The sequence below is a fragment of the Trachinotus anak genome, unplaced genomic scaffold (assembly GCF_046630095.1).
Source record: "Trachinotus anak isolate AG129_WGS33_773 ecotype Australia unplaced genomic scaffold, CSIRO_AGI_Tana_v1 ptg000005l, whole genome shotgun sequence".
In the NCBI taxonomy this organism is placed as follows: Eukaryota; Metazoa; Chordata; class Actinopteri; order Carangiformes; family Carangidae; genus Trachinotus; species Trachinotus anak.
In genome coordinates, this window is record NW_027273856.1 from 24,433,177 (window position 1) to 24,458,221 (window position 25,045).

Here is a 25,045-nt window from a genome sequence, read left to right on the forward strand (position 1 = left end):
GCGCTTCTGCTGGAAAGAGAGGGAGTGAAGCTGCTTCCCATGCTGCAGAATTTCACATAATCATAATATTTAAGTTTGTCCAACCGTCCTGAGGATTTTTTATTTTTAGATTATGATTGTATGTCTATTGGCTCAGTATTAAGATATCTCCTTGTACATTATTCAGTTCAGTTCAATTATGGTTATACATTATGAAAGACCACTCTTGTTTCCAGCCTCATCCAAGAAGCTGCCTGCCCTGCCCACTGCCTTTTCCTTAGAGTGGCCATGCAGAGGTAAAGTGGCTCCACAGTACACATGTACTCCTTGTCTGCATTGGGCAAAAAAACAACACAGAATTGTTAAATTTGCAATTTGCATGTTATTAATTTTACTCAAGAGAACACTGACTTCCTGCAATTGCCTGGAGGTTGCCTACGTCTTTATCCTGAGCTTTTGTGTTCAGTTTTTGTCTATTTTGCTGCTAACTGAGTGAGAAAAGATTGAGTTTTTTTCCAACAGTGATTTAAACCGATGACATCCCAGTCACAAACACACATCTCACATCCGGGCCGCAGCCAGCTTATCAGTTAAGTGGAAGCAGACCTCAGGTTGCACTGACAACTGCCCTGAAGGACGGACGTGCATTAATTAAATTCATCTGAGACAGTGTTTATGGTCTATGTCATGGATTTGACTTAATTTCACCTTGGCATGCAGGTGTAACCACCAACATGAACACAGAAAACCAAGGGTGACAGGGATTTTCAGTAATTTGATAGTCAGCAGCTGCTTTTTCAGTCCCTGTGACAGTGCACGCATTGTGAGAGAAAGTGTGCGTGTGCAGATGTGTCCACAATATTGATTGCATTTGCATGAGCTACTACTGCTAATTGAATTGAGAGACTTGCACAGCTGTGCTGTTTGTCTTTGGTGCTTTGGTGACACACAAATTCGTGTCCAGGTACACGAAATGAATAGATTACATTTTGTGTTCCTGGACACAAACTGACTTGACACGTGTTGAGTAAAACACAACAACCCACAAAGCACAAAGGCAAAGACAACAGTCCAGGGAAACCCACTCACTAGCTTGATCGGGTAGACTATGGCCTCCATTAGCAACAATAACTTTACATCTGTAAACTTACCTGAAAGTGGTCCACTGGCAAAAGTTCAGCCATAAGTCTTCAGCGACCTATTTGTCACAATGAGGGAATTACATCTTAATATTTTTGATTCAACCGTCCTTATGCCTTTGTCAATCACATTGTCCGTCTTTTCAACAGCACCTTATTCATTCATTTGGCACCAGAAGGCCAGAAAACAGCAATCAGTGACAATCCTTGTTGATAGCAGGTACCTACCTTTGCGGTAAAAGTTAATGTCGTTGTGTTTTCTGCTTTGTGGTTGTAGTTTCTGTTTTGCTTTAGTGCCTTTTGATTTGTTGCGCTGTTATTTGCTGTTGTGTTTTGTGAGTCGCTATTTTCCCTCTTTGCCGTTGTGATTCTCTATTTTCCATTTTGTTTCTTGATTTGTTGTTGTGTGGTTGTTGTAATTTGCACTTCATGGCCACCGTATAAACTCCACTTTTGCTGACATTTGAGTTTTGCAGTAGCTGAGTTTGCTGACGAAAGAATACCTCCTCTGCGAAGGCAAGAAGGGAGAAAATGGAAAAGATATGTATTGTGGTGTACAGAATGACAGTAACAAACCATAAAATGATTTTGCACCTGCACTGAGCTTCATCTCTTAAAATGTCCAGATTTCAATAACTGCTTGTTCCCTCTTAAAAAAAAAAAAAAAATCAGCCACAATAACCATTTGTTCATACTTTGCCCTTTTCCTCTCACCATCTCTTCATTTCCTCTACCCAAATGACTTGAATCAGATGGGAGATGAATTTTGATATAGCGAAGTGATGTTTTCATTTTCCATCATCTTCATCTTCATCATCTTCTTCTTCTTCTTCTTTCTGTTGACGGTAAATGTATGTGGTAAGTCTCTGTGTGACTGTGTGAACTCATTAACTGGAGGGTTTCCTCCATCAATTCAAGAGATGGACAATCTGTAGCTGCTTAAAATGTAATCGCGTTTGTGGCTTATGTTACCTGCTGTGAGGAATTATTTCTGTGGTAAGTTTCAAGTCTTTGATTTACTTACTTCAGAGTTCTCTTTATTCTTTTTACAGACACACTTGGTAGATAAACCAGGCGTGGATACAGCTTTGTTGAATCTTCAGTTCTGATATTATTTAATTTTTGATTCGCATTGTGGTTTCTCCTTCACATCCAGTCATATCACTGTGAAGTCCAAAAGTCTTGCATATGTGTGTGCTTATTTCCAATAATACTTTTAATTTCATCCAATCAGCCAAAGACTTTTAATAGTTTCAGTACTGGACTTGTCTACGTTGCTGTGGTTATGTGATGGTTATGTTACAGCTGATGGCACAGATGATACAGATGATGCATGACTTCCAGTGTTGGTTTGTTAATGACTTGCAGTCTATGAGGTTGTGACAAAGTGTTTCTGGCAGCAGCATCTACAAAGCAGGATATAACACTGTGAACCTCCTTCAGGGAGTGTTAATTTACTCTGTTTAAGGTTGTTTTACACCAATAACCAGCTGGCTGTGCAGAGCAATACACCAATACAACCAACTATGTCAGTGAGGCTTTGCTTTAGGGCTGTTTTGTAACTTTTGCCCTAGTCTACTTGAGGGAGCTGCTTTCATCTGTTCTTGTCACTGCTGGAGTATCAAGTCTTTTTCAAGCTAGTGCAGTGTTTTTCCGTTTTTCATGTCTTCATGGTCTGTCCTATTGGGTTTCTGCTTCTTCTACTTGCTTTTGCAATTATTTCTTACTGGAGTTTGCAGTTAAACAACATCATAATATTTCTCATAGGTCACAAGAAGAGAAAATCAATTTAAAAGCCTGTATCTCCTTTAAAGAAACTATTGCACTCCAGCTCAAATATATAATGACACAGGAGACTTATCTATAAATTGCCTGCCATCTCAAGTTTGTTTGCTGTCTGTTATTACACCGTGAGGTGAAGTCACACACAAAGAAGCAGAATATCATGTGCAAACATAGTTGTAAGTTAAATGACCTGAATTTCCATTGACTTTGAAAGCGTCTTATCTGTGCACATAATGGGGCTGCGCAAAATTAAATTAAAGTTATTTAATGTGAGTGCTCTGAAGAAAAGGGGGATGAAGCCTGACTGAGACTGTCTCAGAACCTTGTTATTCATTCCAACGACACAGTTACACCGATGGGTCTTTGGCTTTATGAGACCTAATCTTACTTGCAAAAGAGAAGCATTTGGGTATTTTCAGGAAATCCATTTTGTTATTTTTGTACAGAAAACAGCTTGATGAATGCTTTCTGCTCATTTTCATCTCATTAACAGTCTCCTCATGATGTGTAATCTCATGCATCAGCATCTCTTGTCTTTATTTGCTGACTGTTACACTCGAACAGGTCAGAACCTGTAGCATAAAACATATGGCTGTCGTTACATGACAGTAATCTGATTATTGGTGACATTGTTGCATCAATGTACCCCATTACCATAGTAATCTCTCCTAATGGCACAAAATGCCACACTGTGTAGTAAGCCAATTTACAAGTCACCTGTGACCTGTTTAACAAAAGGTGCTTACAAAGTGGTTACAAAGAGAATTAAAATTATATATATTTCTACTACTGTGTATATATATATAGTAGGTGTACATTAAATGTATATTTTGTTTTATGGACATAGCTGTACCACCTGAATGGCATTAGTCTCAATTCAGTTCTCTACATAGTTGCAGATGCAGAGCAACACATTCCTGGTCAAAGTTTGACAGCAATGCTCAGGAAACAGAATATCTGCAACATCAGCAAACAAAAGTGCTGAAAATTTGAGCGCGGAGTCATTAAACATGTATATTTTAAACTCTTGTCTGCGATCTTGCTTCGTAAAGACTTAGAGGGTATAATGTTTGACAAATAAAGTACACCTCAACACCAAATACTGCTGAATCCACCTGAATCACTTCCACTGTGGTTGCAGTTTCCTCTTCTTGCAGAGAACTATCAGCAGCAGAGGCGCTGGCTGAGCACAAAATGACTGTTTTTTAGATTGATATGTCACCTTTAATCAAATGTAAAATTCCACCCAGATAATGACTTTGTGTTTAAACATCATAAAAAGTAAATGTTTCTGTGAGGAACGTCTTACAGATATTCAGTCACTTTATTTTCAATGAGCTCGCACCATGAGGAGGTGTTTAAATATTTACTATAGAGACAGACTAACCTACTGAATTTTCGATTAGTTAGTGAGACCATAAATGTGAGAGTCCAGCTGACAGCATCTCTTTCTCTGCTGTGTGTGTTTCTATTTTAAAAGAGATCGCTGACTCTGATTAGAGTGAGAGCAGATACTACATAGTTTTAGATATAATTAGCACTGATGTGGAAACAGTGTCTATAACTGATGTTGGTCTCAAGCGTCTCGCTCATTAAGCTGTGTTTACCACGGCGTTCGACATCAGGTCTGGTTGCTCCAGTCACTGGGTCTTGATTGCTGACAGGGCTCAAAAAGAATAATTCTGGTTTCACAGTAGACGTGAGTCTTTCATCTCCTGCTCAGTCAACTGAGCCCCGCAAAAACCAATCGTCATGAACAACTGAATGAAATTTGTTTTCAGTAATGCGCATGTACACATGAAACCTTCAAGATCACACACATGCACACACTGGGCCTGTTAGACGAGCACATCTCTCTCTGGTGCTTTGATGTATAAAAGCCTGGAAGCAGTGTTGAAGTCTGCAGACAGTTTGTGGTGCTACAATAATAAATTGACAGTCTTGAATAGGTATTCATCAGGCAGTCGAAGGCACCCCCTGCATACGATAGACTACCAGAGAGGATGAATGAGTTAAAGTGGTTAATGCCAGCAGCATTTCCCTCAGTTCAGATGATTGAGCATTGCTCTATTTGCCTGATGAATAAAACTAGTGCTCCGGCCTGCACTGCTGCAGCCCAACGCCTTGCTTAAATGCTTCAACTCAAAATGAGGTAGAATTTTATTTAATGTCTGAAGTCAGTTAGACTTGTCTGGACCTGCTGGATTTAGATGAGGATGGTGCAGTTTTTTTTTTGTTCAGTAACAGTATCTTAAACCTCACCACAAGAATGATAAACCTGAAATAAAGTTTCAGATTTAACATGTACTGTATGACACATAAAACATCTACTATCCCTGGATGAGGCCAAGCATAGTTGTCTTTCCACTTGAAGTGTTACAGTCTATTTTTTGTCCGGTCATTTCTATCGTATAAAGTTCAAAATAAACTCCCACACACAGGACTCTTGTGTAACTGGTGAAAATAGTCTGAAGAGGTCAAAACTCTACATAGTGTAAAACATTTTTACAAATTCTAAAGTTACACCAATAATTTTCAGCCTTTAGCCTTCATCAGGGTCATAATAAATCACATTACAAAGAATGAGAATAAGATAAAAAGAAATTTTCGAAAATAAATCACAATCATTGTGAACACACCTCTCTTACAAAACTCAGACACACACCGTCTTCATTACCGGAATAATCAGCACAGTAAGCAGCAGTGAATAGACTCAGTTAGATAGTCCAGTGTCTCCCAAACCAGGGGTCAGTCCCCTCCAAAGGGTCGCAAGGTAAATGTAAGCGGTCATGAGATGATTAATGGGAGGGGTGAGAAGAAAACACAAAGTTCTGTTGCACAGATTTGTGTTCCTTTTTATGGACTTTTCTCTAATGTGTATATATACACAACACTGCTCGAAGGTCTGAATATAGCAACATCCATTTGTTTAAACATGTTGTGGGCCTTAACAGGAATAGAAAAATGTAATAAATGGAAAAATGACTCAAAAAAAGCCTTTACTCTGAGAGTGCCAGAGCAGAGAACTGCAGGAGGTTCCTGTTGTCATAGTTGAGAGCTCTCTTGACAGTGACCTCTCTGCTTTTTTTTTTCTACATCACACTCCAGACTTTGATGGAGACTAAAGCACTTTTTTTTGTGCCTGTGTTCTTCATCACCCACTGAGATGTCTGTGTCACCTATCCCATGATGCTCTGTCACACCAGTTCACCTCAGCAACAGGGAGTCAATTAAGATTAATGTGGTGGCTGGCAAGGGTAGTGGAGACCGAGATGACACACACACACACACACACACACACACACGCATGCGCACACACACACACACACACTTTACTTTGCAAGCTGGTGAGAGGAGATAACCACGCTGTTGTTGTCCATGCAGAATGCAGTAATATGTATCCATGAGAGTGTGATTCAATATGGCAATGTAAGGCTATAGAAATGAAAAATTTATATTGTTCTCACAGGGCCTCTCAGATCAGAAACTTTCATTTAATCTGCTCAAAACGATGGGTGTTTATTACAAGAATTACAAGAGCACGCACATAAGGAGTTAGAGACAGATTTAGATCATCTAAATCTGGCTACAGTATACTTCAGACTTGCACCAACCACATCACATAACAGGCACTATCACACATGGTTCTAGTTTAAGTTAGTTCAGTTTCGAGTTAAGATCTTAGTTCATTCGCTGTTTTAATGCTTCATTTTCCCATTGGGATGAATAAAGTACTGAAAACGTTAGCATTACACTCCAAATCTGTATAAAAGTTAGGCCATGGTGGATGTCTCTGAACTAAACCCCTGCAGGTTTGTTTACGTGTGGAGAAGCATGTTTCAGCTTGGATAAATTCATCCCTGGCTTTGGTCTCTTCAGGGGAATAGTTTATAATAATCAAAAGATAAAACAATAGCAGCTTTAATGAGGTGCGGCCGGGAGGTATTAGGTTGAATATCTATCTAATCTATTGAGGATCTGACAGCAGCAGCTGGTTCGTGTCACATGTAAAGTTGCACAATTAAATTTTTTTTTTTTTTTCATCAATGACTCTGCTCTTTCCAGCTTTTTTCTTCCTCCTGCAGGATCCAAGATTATTATGATGGGATCAGTGACACATCCTGTCATGAAGAAAACAACTTTTCCACCAGGGTTGTTTGTTTGTAAGGCAGGTTTGCAGAGTGCAAGCATATGCATATAAGTAGACGTGCACACACACACACACACACACACACACCTACAATGACAGCAGAACCAACACATGAGGTGAACTCTTTAAATAATATCACTGTGTGTGGCAAAATTACAGGAGCTATTCATACAAGTGACAGAATGACATCTTTGTCTGTTGGTCTGACTTTCATTCCTGACAGAAGACTGATTCATTCATTAAGAAGGTATCTTTGGAGCAGAAAAGCAATGGGTTTAATAATAGCTTGAGTTTCTCCAGATTCTTTTGCCAACCCCCTGCTGTTTGTCACTCTGGTTCTCCATGTATTTGTGGATAGGCACACACACTCACATGCACACACACACACACACACACACACACACACGTACACATTCACTGGGGAATCTGCACTTTCTTTTTAGAGCACTCGTCTGAGTACTTTCCTCTGTCTTCGCAGGCAACTGACAAACAGCGGTCAGAGACAATGACACACCAATCGATATACATCTAAGAGCTGAACTGGGAAATCCATACAAGTGATTGGGGTCACATATTTAACTCCCACCTCGTCCTTCCCTGCAGACACAACCACTGAACAGCAACATCCCCAAACCTCGAAAGGCCTTTTGATTTTTAACAAAGAGGATGTTGCTGTAGAGACAAATAGCGAATGTCTGTTGTAAAATATTTATGTTTTTAGACATCTGGGGAAACCTTTGAGTGTGAGTGTGCTGAAGCATGCATGACTGGGGTTTTTCACTTTGCATAACAAGCTGTTGCCCACAGATATTATTATATGGTGGGCCTTGATGAGGTAGCACCTCCCTCTTCGACTATCACATTGACTTTGTGGTTACCCTTTTCCCGTTGTGGCCCACAGCAGCCCAACAGCTCATTATCTGTTGGATGACACACTCATCTTGGTGGCATGTACTATACTTGGAAGGCGGCTTATGTATGCATGAGAATGCATTTGCACTATCCAGATGCCTGTGATTACATTCCAACATCACCCCTAATTATGGCTGCATAACATTCTGTTTATAAACCAAACTGTTGTGCAAATGTGCAAAAACCCTTATTAAATTTCCTCTGGTGTTTACAGTACCCTACCTCTCATTTGAGAATGTGTTGAAAGTGACTGACTTCCCCAACTCGTACTGCAGAACAGACCAGACATTTTTAACGCTGCTTTTTAAACACTCTCTTCAAACACTCATTGTGCTCCACATTAGTGAGACAAATAGTGTGGGTGTTGGATCAGAGTGCTCCCTGCCATGTAGGTCACAGCAGATACAGCTTATTCTGCCTCTCACAGGCACACACAATGAATAGGAAGAGGGGAATTCAGCTGTGTTCAGAATTCATCCCCATGTGTTGTGTACTTTCTCCGGTTTCACACCAGGAAGCAGGTGCCATCTGTGTGGAAATGATGCTGGTAGGGAATGGATATGGGCTAACCAGATGTTAATCCATGGCCTTCTGTTGACCTGCAGCCGTCTTGTATGTGAAATTAATCAACCATTATATCTTGTCTGACATGGTTGCTACTGTCTGTTTTGTGGCCAGTTGCCCGGGTAGCTGCTCATAGTAACAATTAAAGGGTAAATCTGGTGATATTTATTTAGCTTTTTGTCAACAAATCCCATGAAAATACCAAAACCAACAATGGATTAATTCTGCCAACAAATAACCAAAACCTTGATTGTATATTATTCCTTCTCACGACCTCAGCCTGCTCCCTATTGTTTCCTGTGTTTGTCTTCTTTCTCCCTGTGTCCCCTCTCCCAACAGGGGCGTGGCACAGCACTGGCGGCCTGGCACACCTGCAATTCATCTCTCATCAAGCCCTGTAGAAAAGCCCTGGTCCTCCACTCCCCCTGTGCCAGACTGTTCCACTTCACATGTGGTAACACAGCAGGCCGTAGATACCTCTCTTGTGTCTCTCGTGTCTCTCGTGAACTCTCAGTCGTTAGTTATTAATGTGCATCGAAACCTTACCTGTCTCTCCTCGCTCCAGTGAAAACCTGCTCCAGTGCTGCCGCCATCTCCTGTTGGAAATCTGCACCATGACCTGCCACGCTACTCGCCAACAGCCTCCTCTCCATTCTCCTGCTGGACCCCCTGCCCTACTGCAAATCTCCCCAAAGATACTTTATTCCATTCTGAACTGTTGTGGTTTAACCAATAAACCCCTTTTATTATCTCAACCTGTCTGTGTGCGTGAATCCGCTCTAAAAATAAGAGCAAAACACACACCCAGGCAATTTATTTGTTTTCCTCCAAAATTTCTGATCTTGCAGTAAAATACAGCATTATTAAACACTATCAACCCCACATACACTATTCTGTTGCTGTAAATACTGCTAATGCACTTAATCTGCTGCTAGTCCCCAACAAATGCACTATTTAATTGTTCGCTAAAAACAACAGTGCCCAGGTGTTTTAGGAAATTAATTTGCTTTTAAAAAGATAATAAATATTAAATATATATATATATATATATATATATATATATATATATATATATATATATAACCTTTAAAAAAAAGTTGTATGTCTTCATTAAAACCAAATGGGATTTCTAGGTAATAAACTGCTATAAAAATCTTCTTATTGGGGTAATTCAACACTCACAAATTTAAACTATTAGTGCAGTGGCTCCTATTCTGTGTTTTGTATGAAAAATGTGTAAATATTCTGTAAGACTGCAATCACTACAGGTCCATTGTTTGGGAAAACTGCTGTCATTTCTGTTTACCACTTACCAGCCATTTCTCTTATATGACTTATCAGTTAGTCCCCATTTTAGTGATACAGTTATTGTCACAAAAAAGTTTCTAAAAAAATTGTATCTCTTTTTTTTCCCTCAAAGCTCTTCATTCATTTCATTTTCACTCTGGAAATTAATTGCAATCTGTTCTGCTCCTGTGGGTTCATATCTCTCTCCGCTCGCATCACGTCACTGTGATTGTTCTTGTGCTGTTGAGCCTCAAATGGTTAGTGCAGATAGTCCAAAGAGAGCACTACTGAGGTTTTTATTATTATCATTATTATTATTATTATTATTATTATTATTATTACAGTGAAATTTAACTCATTATATTTAAGTGACTGAACAGACCTAAGGAAAGGTCCTGGTGGTTTAATTTTCAACCTCAGTTTGACAGGAGAGTGCAGGAAACCACCACAGTCTGGACATTCTTTGACCCACTGAGCTCCATCTATAGGTTTGATGTAGAGCAGGACGCTCTGCAGGTACTGGACAATGCATTTGGCAGCATCACAGTCTGCACCAACAGGACTGTAAGCTGTGAAACAACAAATTCTCATTTTATAGGTTACATAATACTGAGCAGAGGTCAGACTTGAGGTTTAGGATATAATAGCCTCCGAATGTGATGCTGTTTTAAAGAGCGTGGCAAAGGCAGATGAAGAGTTTGAACCCTGACTGACCTGTATTTACTCCTTGATATCCGTGACACAAGCGTGATAGTGGAGCAGTAACTGCAGCTTGTGTTGCTCGGCAACTGAATTGCAAACCCCCGCCTTACTTCCATAATACACACACGCACACACCAGTAATAGTTGCTTACTGTAGGTGACCACAATTCAAAATTCATCACTTTTCAAAAGCTATAGTATCTCCTCTTCTTTCACTCAAAGCAACATCTGAGGACTGAATCCTGGCCTTGGACATGTTTCAGCATCATTCGGTGAGGACACAAAAAGCTTTTCACGCTTTGAAAAGATCACTTAAAGAAGACCTAACGGTATGCAAAATATAGAGGTTCAATATTCAGTGAATTAAAATGTGCACAGTCTTCACGGTGACTGTGGCATCAAGGTGCTGGGATTAAAATAGAGTGAAAGTTTGCATTTATCACAGACAGTGCTGTATGCTGAGAAGAAGCCTCTACAGGAAACACCTTTCTCCTGAGGCACTTCAAACAACAAAAAAATGTATTTTTCTGAACAAGGACTGTCTGCAGCGATGATGAGTACCTCCCTCCCACAAGCTCTTCACACTACTGTGAAGCTTAAGTGCTGTGGGCTGTTCATTTTTTTCAAGTGTAGTTGCCAACCTGAGGAGCAGCTGACCAGATGACTGCAGCAACAGATATTTCAGGGCCAGATGAACTTTAATTCTCAGAAGTGTTTCTTCTTCATACCTCAAGTGTTGTGTAATGAGGTGCTGGACAAGAGTGAGACTCCGATGTTGTTTACAGCTCTGCAACTAATGTAGCCGTCTCACCAATTGCCTGAGGCAATTTCCAGGAAAGAACATGGTGTGGACTGTAATTGCAAATGTTTTTGTCCCAGACACTCCAGGCATCTCAAGCTCCATTAGCTGAGCCGGGGCATGATGTGACAATGAACAACAATGAGGTACAATACTGTAAGTACCTGCTGTAACCTATCATCCGTTATTAAATACAGGTTTTCTCCGATCCATTCTGCTTAATTTTTCCAGTTCATTTTTAAATGCACCCAAAGCATTCTGATTTATTGTGTGTCATCTTGCAGAGACACATTAAATGACACATTAATGAGCTATACACCGTCGCACTGTATGATGTGTTTCCTCACTACCATGTATGTGGGCACCGCACTGTAGTTTATTCTGAATCTATCAGACATACTCTTACCCTTATTTCAGCAAAAAAAAAAAAAAAAAAAAAAAAAAAACTACAGTCCCCAGTTCAGGAAATTAAGAAATGGGATTAAGTCTACATGGTGCTACAGAAAGTATAGAGACACTGACCAACATTATATATATTGTTATATACATATTGCTGGTTTTGATCTTTAAATGGGACTTGCCGATTAAAAGATAACTTACATCTCGACGCATGCAAAATGCATGTTATATTTAACAATGACATCTACATTCATACACACACACGCACACATGCACATTGTTACTTGCTTCTCTCAAATGAGAGAACCATGTACTTTTGAAATTTGATGGAAACCAGAAATGACATTTTGCAAACTGGAATCATCTGGGGTATTATATTAAAAAAATGATGTTGGCTTTCAAAATAAATTAAATGAGTGAAGAATGATTGTGTCCTTGGACACTAAGGCTATCATTCACCTTGACTCTCCTTCTAGACACATCATTTCATTTCATCTGAAATTCAACCTCCATCATTTCTCCATCTAGGAGCCTGAACCTTATATGTGATCTGATGAGCCAGATCCATGGCCTTATAGATGATCTCGTGATGGATTTTAAATTTATGGACCTTGAAAACCCAAATTGTTGATGGGAAATTCATCAAATTTATCTGCAACTCTCTCAGAGTTATTTGTGAACCATGAAAATATATATTAAGCAGTGAAAGAAAAATCACAACCTCCTACCTTTCTTGGCGTTGCAATAAATCAGCCACTGATGTGCTGACAAGAGCAGGAATGCTTTTGGTTTTAGTAGAGTGGCATGCAGTAGCCTACAATCAGAGGAACTGACTGTGGCAGAGATACATTACCAAAATAAGAGGATATAGTTTGATGGGAAATGTTAAACCATGAAATGTACCTCTTCACTTGAAAAGAGGGTGTAAGAGTGTGATATTACAACACTTAGCGTCGTACACATGCACACACACGTCATATGTAACAACGTGCTGAGGCAGCACTAAAACATGCAACATTTCACTTGGTTTGTTTTATAATCATCTGCCCATACGCACTGTTCTCATTACAGCCACTGCTTTGTTGAAAGCCTTTCACACTGACAGTAAAAACTAAAACATTGATATGAAAAAGCGTCTGCTATCCTACATTCAAATCTTATTGAGAGCATTCATTGATCTGTCATCTGTCAATCAAACCAGTAGGTTTGATTCTGCAGAGAGCTGAGAGACTCACCCTGAGTGGAGGCTCCTGTATTTGTTCCCACAAATGACCCCTGAATTTAGGGAAATCTAATTACCCTTCCCATCTGACTCAAATATAATCCTTGATTTAATTCAAGAATGCAGTTTTCATTATCTTTGTCTCATGCCTGTAAGCAGTAGCACAGGTCTTGGGCTTTCAGACAAGGAAGGAGACTGACAGTCCTATAGAGAGTCAAATGGGCACGAACTGACTGACAACACAAATTACATGAATCCCTGCCTCTTACGTGACCTTTGCTCTCTCCCGTTCTGACCATAGGCTAGAAAGCCACTATTGTGGAAGTTATAACATTTTCTTCACATAACCCTCTAAAGTATTCAGTGACAATATCACAAAGTGGATTTTATGGCTGAATTAATGTATATTCATCATGTGAAATGGTACCCTTAACAATTTTGGATAAAGGCTGATCAGGCTTCATTTTTATCGGGCGAGAGAGAGACCCATCACCCATAATTCAGACTTTTGATTGATAAGAGACACAGCAGCACATCAACTCACGAGATATGTTTCTCTCATCTGTATTACATCCAGCTAGCTAACGTTTTCTAATATTTGCTTGCTGCTAAGCTTCGCCATGTAGAATGAGTAATGTTGGCTATCATTATTCTAACAATCATGAAACATCAATTTCAGGGTGTTTATGCTGGCCAGCTAACTTTAGCATGCAACCTATTCCCATTTGTGACATCGCAAATGGAAAAAAAAAAAAAAATCAAAAAAAAAATCAAAGAAACGTGTAGGTTCAGTCAGACATAAATATTTTATGACTACTACAACTGTGTGAATACAATGTGGGTAACATATTCTGTTTTCATACTTTCCAGGTCAGGTTGAGAGTTACATACAGAGATAAGAAGCAGTGAACTGTGGTGTACTGTAAGAACACACCCCTCCTACACACTAAAACTGTCATGGCTCGAGCAGCTCCCAGTAGATGTCTCCTCCACAGCTGAAATGAATATTACGCCCTTGAATGTGCTGGTTTGTGCAGTTAACAGAAATAAAGCTATTAACAGCCACTTCATCGAATAGTCTGACCTCTCCCTCGTTCCTCTTGCACTACACTTCCCGTGTTAATTATCTATGGGTCTGTCTTTGCATCTGCCTTTCTGCCTGTTTAAAACAGCAGATAAGTGAAATGACTTTGCTAGATTAAACCTTCTCATCTATTTGATTTAATTCATGATACTTCATTACTCGTAAAAGCCTCTTATTCTCTGTTAGTTGCATTTGTGGGATTGGTTTCTATTTTTCCTCTAATTCATCTATCCTTCTATACTGTATATACCTGTATATATTTAATGCCTTAAATGCCTTGTCGTGAGCTTGTGTCCACAGTATAACACAGTTCAACTTGAGAAAGTAATTGTACATGTTCACAATCCCTCTCAACAAGGCACTCATTTCCCTCAGTCCAGAACTAGGTCAGAGTACCAGATGTTTAACTTCATGAATAAAATATGAAAAATAATGACCATTTCTCAGATTGAGCAGACATGACTAGATGTGACCTTGCTATTTAAGGACCAAACTCTGACTTAAGATATGTAGGAGCAATTGAGAACAATTTGGATTTAATGTTTTTGTCTAAGACAGAATTAATGTCCAAACTGAAATTCATGGATTCAAGAGAACTCACTCCATCCTCTGACCAAAGACATAAAATATTACCACTTTGCCACTGAATCTCTAATGTATTTCCCATCAGACTCTATCCTGTGTTATACTGTGCTTCACTGTGTCTGTAGTGCTAATACTACACACAGACTGAGCACAAACTACCGAAACTGCTATATGCCAGTACAGTCTATCATATACTCTCCCTTCCCTTCATTTTTTACAATGCTTTCTAACACCTTTTTTTTTCTTTTTTACAGTTATGAATCACTGATTCTGAATCACAGGTTATAGCTTTAATCTGAGAACCACTGTGAGTATGATTTCATTTTCTATATTTGACCTAAAACATTAGATTACAATGAACGATGAGTCATTTATAGGATTCCCGGCTTTTAGGCTATGTGATTAGTCTCTTGTTGCTAGGAACGGGGATACCCAGTAAAACCTGTTAATAGTCCTACCAGAGGCAGCAGTATCCTAATTACAGACTGCCAGGCTGCAGAATGGCCAAACACACGCACACACACACACACACACACACACACACACACACACACAAACACAAACACATTCTGCGTGTCATTATCATTATGCAAATGAAAAAGGAAGCATGCCGTTGTGATTAGAGCACAAAGTGGGCAGCGAGAGCTATAAGTTAAAAGGCCAGAGTGGGAGAATGGAGTTATGCTTTTAAAGTACATCCCTCGCTGTCAGTCATGAAAGCAGAAGAAAGCAGCACCAGCTTACTCCCGATGTAAACATCCATTCTTGGTCTCTGTTCATCTTTTTGATTGTTTTTTCACCTTCATCTGAACAGGAGGGAGACTCTTTCCTCCCCACAAATGACTGTGTGGTGTTGTTTCCATGGTTACCAGGTCATGTCAGGCAAAATGTAATGTGTTGCTGGGTATTGCATTTCTAAACCCATAGTACATGTTGCTTACCAAAACCAGCCAGAGTATAGTTATGAATCACTTTCCTCATTTGCTAGTTGTTTCATTGTCTGTTTGCACCGGGTCACGTTGTTGGCCACGCCTTCTCCCTACAGCAGATCAAACTGAATTGGACTGAACCACTGATCTATCACATCAGCAAAGAGGAAACCAAAATAACAAAGGTCACACACCTTCCATTGAAATAATTTCTGGAGGTACTGCTTAATATGTTTATATGTTTAGATATGAAATATGTAAATACATTTGTATAAGTTGTTTATTTGTGTCGTTGCATGGCAGGATGCACAGGTGAGTGCAGAGTGTTATATTAAAGTTTTATCACATTTACTGTCCACACAGTCGCAAGGCAACACATTTCATTTATCACTTATCTCTCAGACTGTTGACAATCAACAAGAATGAAACACATTTAAGAGAAGAGAGAATAACATCATACATTTTTCAATGAGCCAGTCTTAACTTTGAACAGGGCTGACATTTCATTTCACTGTTAAACTTTTATATACCAAGTCTGTTTCTCCACTGGCTCCACTCACGTCTGTTTAAAATCAACCAAAATGAACCAGCGATCAACTTTAATTGGTGTCAAAATTTCTGTCAAAACGTAGTACTCTGTCTACTTTCTTGATGTGTTCAGAGTCGTTCCAGGCATAGAAGTACAAATATGCTTCAGCTACCTCTTCAGAAACAGCGTTGTATCCACTGAAAGTTTCTCAGTTCTTTAAACCCCAGTGAATTGTTAAAAATATACTCACACATAATGTCACATAGAAATTACCTGACAAATCCACTCTCCCAGAGGTATAAAAGGCAGCATATAATATTGTCTGCATCCCTGCTTTGCAAAGGTAAATCAAGAGAAAAAATGCAAAGCACAGTTTCAGTAAACCACAGTAAAGAGACAGGTGGACATAAAGAATAGAGTAAAATAGGAATCGATATTAGGTGCAAATTCTTTTTTTTTTTTTTTTTTTTAAAGATTTCTTTTTTGCATTAAGCTTTAATTGGAAAGTTGTTAGTAGCAGACAGAAAACACATGGAGGGAGAAAATGGGTATGACGTGCAATAAAGGTCCATGGCCAGATTCAAATCATGGATGTTGCAACTATGTGATGTGCACTGTAACCATTTGGCCACCAGAGCACCTGGTATTAGATACACACTATATTCCATAATAGATTATTATAAATCCTTATCTTTTATCTTCATTCGTGAAACTGTCTTAAAACCAGCTGCATAAACCCTTCAAATACACACCGCTCAATCTGAATTTCTTTCAGGTTACAAAATCCGTCAACAGGGACATACAAGGTTTTCACCTGTCTACAATGTCATGCTAATTAGCAAGATGTTCAATTCTGTGCTGAGAGGCAACAGAGAATCCACTGCGTCTGCACTGATTCAGTGTGATTAACACTAAATGGTGATTAACCATTTCCATTCACAATACAGACAATTACTTGACACTTGATTACATAAAACTCTTGAAGTGTGAGTCACTGTCACGGCTCGGCCCGGCCGTTAGAACATCACAAAACGTGGACGAAGCACAACAAGTTACCGAACAGAAACACAAAACAAGGTCAGTGAGGTCAGTGTGATCTCAGAGAGAGGTCTGCACAGGTAGGAGTGAGGAACACAGGACGCAGATTTGAGAGAAATTCGTGTCAGTGCTGGTGACAAATTTGAACAAATGTAAAACCATTTTATAAACAGACACAACTCCATTTGAATAAATGTCATTATTCTAGAGATACATTTCCAATTTACAAATTCATTAATCCAATATTACATAATACTATAACAGTTCTATCATTAATCCCGTGAATGTCTAAAAATTTGTCACCAGCACTGAGGCTAATTTCTCTCCATAGATTAAACACTGACATCAGGAGAAAAGCTGGAGAAAGGCTAGGTAGTGCTTTTTAATCTTTCTTTAAAGTGCTGAAATGTAAATTAAATTAAATTCAAAATCAGACCTTTCAGTTCTCCCTCCTCTTGCCTCAGTTTTCCCCTACAACTAGTGAATCTATGTTTGTGTGTTATTATAATAGAGGCGGCCTTATCTTCTCTCAGCAATCAGAAGAAGCATTGGCAGGCAGTGGAAGAGTCAGTATGGGTAATGCAATCGACAGAAAACCACAGTCCCTTTTTACGTCATCGGCAGGAAGAGAGCGGGGACAGTCACAAAGAGACCTCACATTCATAAAACATTCATTCAGCACTTCATTCTGCTGGAAAGTAGCCACATGCTGCGGGTAAGGTTGTCAAATACAGTATAGGGTACCGAGTGCAGGTTGGGACATTTTTTAGTTAGCAGTGGAAGTCTCGAAAATATTCATGCCAAGCAAAGCAATGTGAGTTAGCTGAGTTCAGCATTTTACAGGTCGCTAATGTGTTGTGACTCACCAGTTTTGCCACTGCTGCTGAAGCCTTATATAACCTTAACGTTTGTTTGTGTGTGTGGTGTTGCTCTTTTTGTGTTCGATCTTCGAGTGTCCCCATGCTTCAGATGGCCAGAGGGTATGTAGACAGACACAGGGACATCAAGTGGGGACAGAAATAACTCTCATTTAATCAGTAGCCTTCATCAAATTTTGAAAGTAGCCTGAGTTAAAAATAACCCCATTTCTAAGAATTAGAGAAGAAAGTCTGGTCAGACTTTCAGACGTTCATGGTCTCCAGAGGATGCATCCTACTAAATTTGGTGATCCCTCTTTTTCCACAAGTGTCACCATGAGAATAAATTTTTTTTCCTAAAATATCTCAGCAATTACTGGATGAAATTTGCTTCAGATATTCACATTCCACTCAGGATAAATTATAATAACTTTGGTGCTCTATTAACTTCTCTGGCACCATCATCCGGTCACAATTGCAATTTTGGTTAATAGCAAAATGCATGTAATCCTAATTAGCAAATGTTAGCATGTTTAAATGGTAAACTTAAATGGCAACCTTCGTAGACATCACACCTGCTAAACATCAACATGTTAGCCTGTTAATGTTAGCATTTAGCTCAATGCACTGCTGTGCCTCAATGCCGCTTCACAGAGCATGGCTGTGGACTATTAGTCTTGGTGATTTCCTATTGCTTCAGTGAGCAGCTGCTTTCCACCACTGTGTTAAATTATCTTTCTTCTCCTGTTGCTTTTGATTTGTGTCTCATCCAGAGGACTCCAAAGGAAGAGAGGCAGCCAATGAACCAAACAAGAAATGTCATCTTTGGTGCGTGTAAGAACAAAGGCTGAGCAAAAACAATTTGATGATGAACATCTGGAACATCGCTGAAAAAACAGCTGGGAGTGCCATCAGCTGTCTCTTAAAAAATTCAAGCTTGCTTATTCATTAAACACATTAGGGTAAAAGGATTGTTTTAGCATAAGTGAATGTAAATGCTATTGTCCTCAATTAGAAAACACGGATTATATTTGAATTGTTTCTATAGTCAACACCACTCCCTTTCGAATCTTGATAAAAAATCACTTGCTTATTGATTCAATGTCTTCATTTGTCATTGATTGTGATAAAAAATGTTATTTGATGACAAATTTTTGTGTTGAGAGTTAAATGGAAAACATATCAAAATCGCTGTAATTAAATATAACTATTACCTTAAATGAAATGCAACAGATCACACACTTTTAAATAATCATGAAATCTATTTTATCAGAAATAAATGAAGTCTAACAAGAAGTTTCAATGATCTGTATCTCTCATTCTAACAATAATGCTTATAAATAAATTCCTTCCATTCATAGAGGTATAATGTCTGTACTAAAGCTATATTCTACATAATAAGACTTGATAATATTAAGAGTGACTGCACCTGTACACACACACACAAACACACACACACACACATTCCCCATGGTCTCTCAGTTCAGGGCAGAGCACTATATGTGTGAAATGCTTTTTCTGTTCTGTGAAGCAGAGGTCGAGCCGGGTTTGTCCTCTAGAGATACAAATGGCACGAGGAGGAGAGATGAGGGGAAAGGAGGGTTGAAGCAGGATGGAGCTGTGCTGAGTGTATGATGTAACTGTCAGCTTGTCATAAAAAAACACAACAGACCAGGTTTAACCCCAAGACGCACACCTGTTAGGTTTTCTGAAAAACTGCGCACTTTAAATCCAAATTATTATTACTCTGACCTATGTATGGTTCGAGTAAAAATGTATCAAGTGACTATGTGTAGTATGTTAAATGTAAAAAAATGAATTTGCAGATCAGGTTTAAATTTGCAATCATCTTAAAAAAATGACTAAGATGGTTGTCAAACTTGCTGTAAGCATGAGGCCAACAAAAGGCTTTGTCATCAATAAATGTAATGCTTCTCTGTTTGCAATCTGGCTTTTTTCCCCCTCTCTTTTCTTTTTTTGTTTTGTTTGTTTTAATTTTAACTAGAAAATGTTCATTCGCAAGAAGTTTAAATCTTGATATTTCTAGATACCCAAACTGGTTAGAGCTAGTAATGAGTTTATTGCTTAGTGCATTGTGCATAAATAACCTGCCTTATTGGATTAAAAGAAATAAATTAACATTACTCCTCCGCGCTGCAGTGTGGAAGGGTAGGGTAACTCTGTCCTCCGGCGAGGCAGTGAGACTGTGGTTGATGAGCCTGCTAACATGCCTCTGACATGTGAAATGAGGGCAGGTGATGTTTCTGAAGTGGACTGTGACTGTAATCAGCGCCTATTGCAAAGGAAGAAGAAGCTCTCCGGTTTCTCCTATGAATCATTCAGAGCGGCACTGGAGGAGAATACAATGGTGAAAAGAATATCATGGATGAATTGTTACGTTTCAATCACCTCAGCAGGCGTTGCGTTTAAGGTCAGTTTGAAAATAACAGTCTATCCAATTTCGAGAGGTGCCGGAAAAACAAAAAAATCTGCCGGGAGTAAGTTATCAAATGAAATGTTTCACCCCAGTGTAACTCCTCCATTTGCTCTACGTGACCTTCAATTTGAGAGGATGAACTCTGAGGCGGTTAGCAACGAAGACACTAACGGTGTGGTCCGTGTTAGGCTGTCGGACATCTTCTCTCACCATTTCTTCAGTACTCCGTTCTAGTACATCCCTGTAGTGCATTCAGTGCTGTGACCTCAGTTCTTCCCCCAGTGTTTTCCTGTCTCTGTGTTTTCCCTGTCTGTTTTACCTTGTGTCTCCTCCCCCTTCCCTTTGTGTGTGTATGTGTGTGTGTGTGTGTGTGTGTGTACTATGTTTACCTGGCACACCTGCACTCATTTCTCATCAAGCTCAGTTGAAAGGCCCCGGTCTTCCACTCACTCCTCACCAGATTGTTCTGCCTTTCATCGCAGTAACACTTTAGGCTGCCAAAGTTCTCTAGAATTTGGTTTGTAAGATCACTTGCTAGTTTTCCTCCTGTGTTGGATTGTGCCTTACCTGTGTCTCCTCTCCAGTGCACAGAACTCATGTGCTGCCCCCAACTCTTGTTGTGAAACTCACCTGCTGAGGACCCTGCCATTACCTGCCACACAACTCACCTGCAGTCCCCTCTCCAGTCACCTGCCAGACTCCCAAGCTCCCCTGCATTCTCATAGACTCTCGTCCACCTAATCTCCTCAGACTTTATATTCAATAAAAGTCCTTTGTTTAACCAACCAGCTGTGTCCTAAACCGAGTTTAACAGGAACTACATGAAGACATTAAAGGGCAGGTGCACAATTTGTTTTAGACTGTGATGAAGGCAAATTTAAGAGCACAGGGTCTATGTCAAACAGATTCAGGTTCAATTAATTGTGTAGTGTAATGTTTACTTGCACAACACAATAAGACATAAAGTACAGTAACACTAAAGCTACTTTTTAGGCACAGATGGAATGTGTACCTAATGTGTTTTTTTCCCCCCTCTGTATTACGCCAGAGACCCACTGGATGCGTGGCGTGTTTGTCACGGCTGCCGTGTTTACATAGAGTTCGCAGGTACTTGAATTGGAATTGGATTCCTCTTCATTTTTAATTAATTTCTTATTTATTATGGAAAATGTCTCCAAAACACTACTGTCTCCACATGCAGCTGGTAAAATGGTTAAAAAAATCTATATTTATTCATGTCCATGACATGCTCAGATTCAGCCCAGACATACAGACTATAGTGGGAAGTGTCAGTTTTGTGTCGTATTGCTGGTATGATGTCAAAATGACATTGAAAATAGGCGAGACACTAAACTTCTAGATTCTTCTAGAGACGTGCATCTCATATTTATATCTAACTGTAACTGGTAGTAACTGCTACTTTATACCAGTAATAATTCAGTCGACACATTTGGCACTTGAAGGGCTCAATTAAAGCTTTCCCCACAGCTGAGAAAAACCTGGCAACTTTGGACTTATTCTTCCTGGGTTGACTGGGGGGGGGCATTCACATAGATTTGTAGATACTGTAGAGCATCATCAAAAGATGTGTTGTCTGATGCTGTTGCAGCCTCCAGTAATTTAATTGGAGACCCCAACTCCTTGAGCAGGTCTTTAGTCAGGGCCTTGTTGATTTTTTTCATCTTGTCCTTGGTTTTTCTGAAATAAGATCACCATGGATGTTGACCTGATTCTGCACCATGTCTGACAGACAACTGCCTGTAGGGACTGGTGGAGGCTCAGAGCAGTTGTCAGGAGATTTTCTTAGAGCCAACTTGGATGAGATCAACTCACAACTATCAACATGGACATTCAAGCCATCATCACTGAAGGATTCAGATGGCACAGCCTCACAAGGAGGTGGAGTCTGACTTGAATAGGAAGGTGGTGTAGTCATCTTGTCTCTGGCTTCAGGGGACTCTGGCCTGATGGGGTAATTTTCCTCTGGTGTGGACAGCATATTTGTGATTACATATTGGAAGTCAGTTATTGCACCAGACAATTCCTCACTGTAGTTTGATTCCTCTGATGGCTCTTTGTCCATCCAGAGTAGCACCTTCTGCAAGGACCTTTCCACTGCGTCCTCTGTCATGGCGTAAAGAACTTCAGAAGAAAACTGACCGAGTGATGCCCACCTTCCTCAGCACTTCAGTGATGACAGAGTCAGAAAGACATCTGTCCTTTGAAACCATGGGAATTTGATACGTCTGGACAGCCATCAGATGATCATACATTTTATCAGTCAGTTCCTTTGAGAACCTCCTGATCTCACCACTGGCCTTGATGTCTTCCAGTGTTTTGCTGGCATATGCTGCAGGATCCTCTGGCTGGTGTAGCTTGTCAAACAAACTGTCAACATCAGTTTTTATGGTCTCAGAATTAACTGTAGACTTCTTTGACCTCACACTGATGTCTGATGTCCTGCTGGTTGGACTGGGAGCTTCAGGTGTACATCTGGGAGACTCTGGAACAGCTTCTGGTAGCAGGCATTCATCTTCAATGAGCCTCAGCTGAGGGGACCGTGAACCCAGCTCGAGACTCATCAGGAATTCTGAGTTATGTGTCTTAAACCTGCTCTTCAGCTCTGCCATCATTTTTTCACATTGTTTTTGGGTCAATCTGGAAAATCTATGTTAGTGATTTATTTGGTTGGCATAACTTGACAATATCAGATGCTGCATACTGAGCGTCCAGAGAGATGTCAGACAGGGCTTCTCACTGCACCATGTGAGGAAAATGTCAGTCGCAGCTTTAGTGGCTGAGGGGATGGAAATCTTGGATTTTACACTCTGAGGTGATTCACATTGCTCTGGTTCCTCTATTTCAAGGATCCCTGGTGTTGTCTCTAAGCTTTTGTATGGGGCAGACTTGATGATTTGACATGGAATCACTGACAAAAACAGCTGGCTGTGGTGGCCAAACCGGGCTGTTGACGGCCACGGATGCAGTGGAGTTTACCTTCTGTGAAACTTCCCTCTCAACTAGTGCTGTCAACTGTTCAGCACTGTCACATTTCTCCTGTGAGACATCAAGCGCAAAGGCCCCAGAGTGAGTATCCCACATGTGTGTAGAGGTTCTCTAGAGATGTGCTTATATCAACCTGGGATTCCCTCCTGTGAAAGCTCTCCTCAATCACTGGTTTCACAACTCTCAGGATTGTAATTGGACGAGAGTGTCTGTACCACTTCTGTACACACGTCAGCCAGCATAGCTGTTGTGGCTGAGTCCTGAATTCCTGCAGCTAACAGCTTCCACTGCACTGCAGAGAATCTTTAAAAATGTTTGTTCACTAGGGGCAAAAGAGCCTCGGGTGTGATGATGGTAGGGTCGTCCTTAGATCTGGACTGCAGACAATTCGTGTTTCACAAGGCAGCTGCAACTGCTTCAGTTTGTTTGAAACTTACTGTAAATATTCAGTGTTTGAATTCTCACTGTGCTTTCAGAGTGTGGTCTTGAAGTCACTTGTCTGGAGGGCAAACAGAAATACAGATTTTTAAAAGCATTTTAACATAGAGACGTCCGACTGACGTCAGGATCAAAGGCGTTTTCTGCCTCTCCCATTCACACACGTCACAAAGGCATTTCATCTCTCTCTCACTCACAGACACATGCAGGCGCACACGGACGCTCCTGCACACACACAGCTTGTCCCTCATTAATTAATGAACACACACACAAATCAACCTTCCTTACTTTTTTTTTTTTTTTTTTTTTTTTTTTTTACAAATGAGTGACATTTTTAAACTGAATGAAAATATTATCACATTTCCCCAAGTAAAGTGTGAGTTAAGGTGTGATCAGGATGAAATGTTAGCATTGCCTCTTAAACCGAACAGCAGCTTATGTCAGGAACAAGTGTAGGGTATGTCCAGTTTTCTAATTAGTTTTTTACAAGAGGAGATACAACCTGTAATTTTCTAAGGTAAAAACTTAGCAACTACGTTTTTTTTTTTTTTTTCTGCCAGTGCCAAATTATCTCGATTTGACCATTATTTACATTGCAATGTATATGGGGGTGGGAAATGAGAGGACACGCAAAAAAAGAAAGAAAGAAGCCTAGGTCAGGGCGGACCGAAGGCGGAGTGGTTAGGGCGCGTACCACATGAGCTGATGCTCTCAGCAGGCGAGTGCTGGTTCAACTCCTGACCAACTCGACTCTTTCCTGTGTGTCATTCCCCCTCTCTCTGCCCCTCTCCTGTCACTCTCTACTGTCCTGTCAAATAAAATAAAAAAATGCCCAAAAAGAAAAAAGAAAGAAATAAGCCTAGGTCAAAGCCTAATATATGGCTTGATCGCCTATGGTCAAATCCTGATTTCATAACTGCCATGATGTCTGACAAAATCACCAAAAACACAAATGAAGGAAAAAGAAGGAGCCGTGGCTTACTTAGAAAATGATCACACAGAGGGGACGTTAGGAGAGACAGACTATCTTTTTGTTTATTTTAAGGATTTTGCCTTCATTGCAGTCGCAGTGAGAGAGAGAAAGAGAATGACATACACCAAAGGGCCACAAACGGGGGACTACTGGGGCAAAGACATGTAATACATGTATTTTCCTTGCGATAGTATTTTAACACCAATTAATTATTGGATGCATTTACTAAAT

The 25,045-nt window shown here is 39.9% G+C and overlaps 1 long non-coding RNA gene across 1 annotated transcript; it reads left to right on the forward strand.

Moving 5' to 3' along the window:
• The first annotated feature begins 9,624 nt into the window (after positions 1–9,624).
• On the forward strand, positions 9,625–24,150 carry LOC139622089 (uncharacterized). Its single transcript, XR_011691147.1, has 2 exons — positions 9,625–11,473; positions 13,809–24,150. It is a non-coding gene; the product is annotated as an uncharacterized lncRNA (long non-coding RNA).
• Positions 24,151–25,045: the final 895 nt, after the last annotated feature.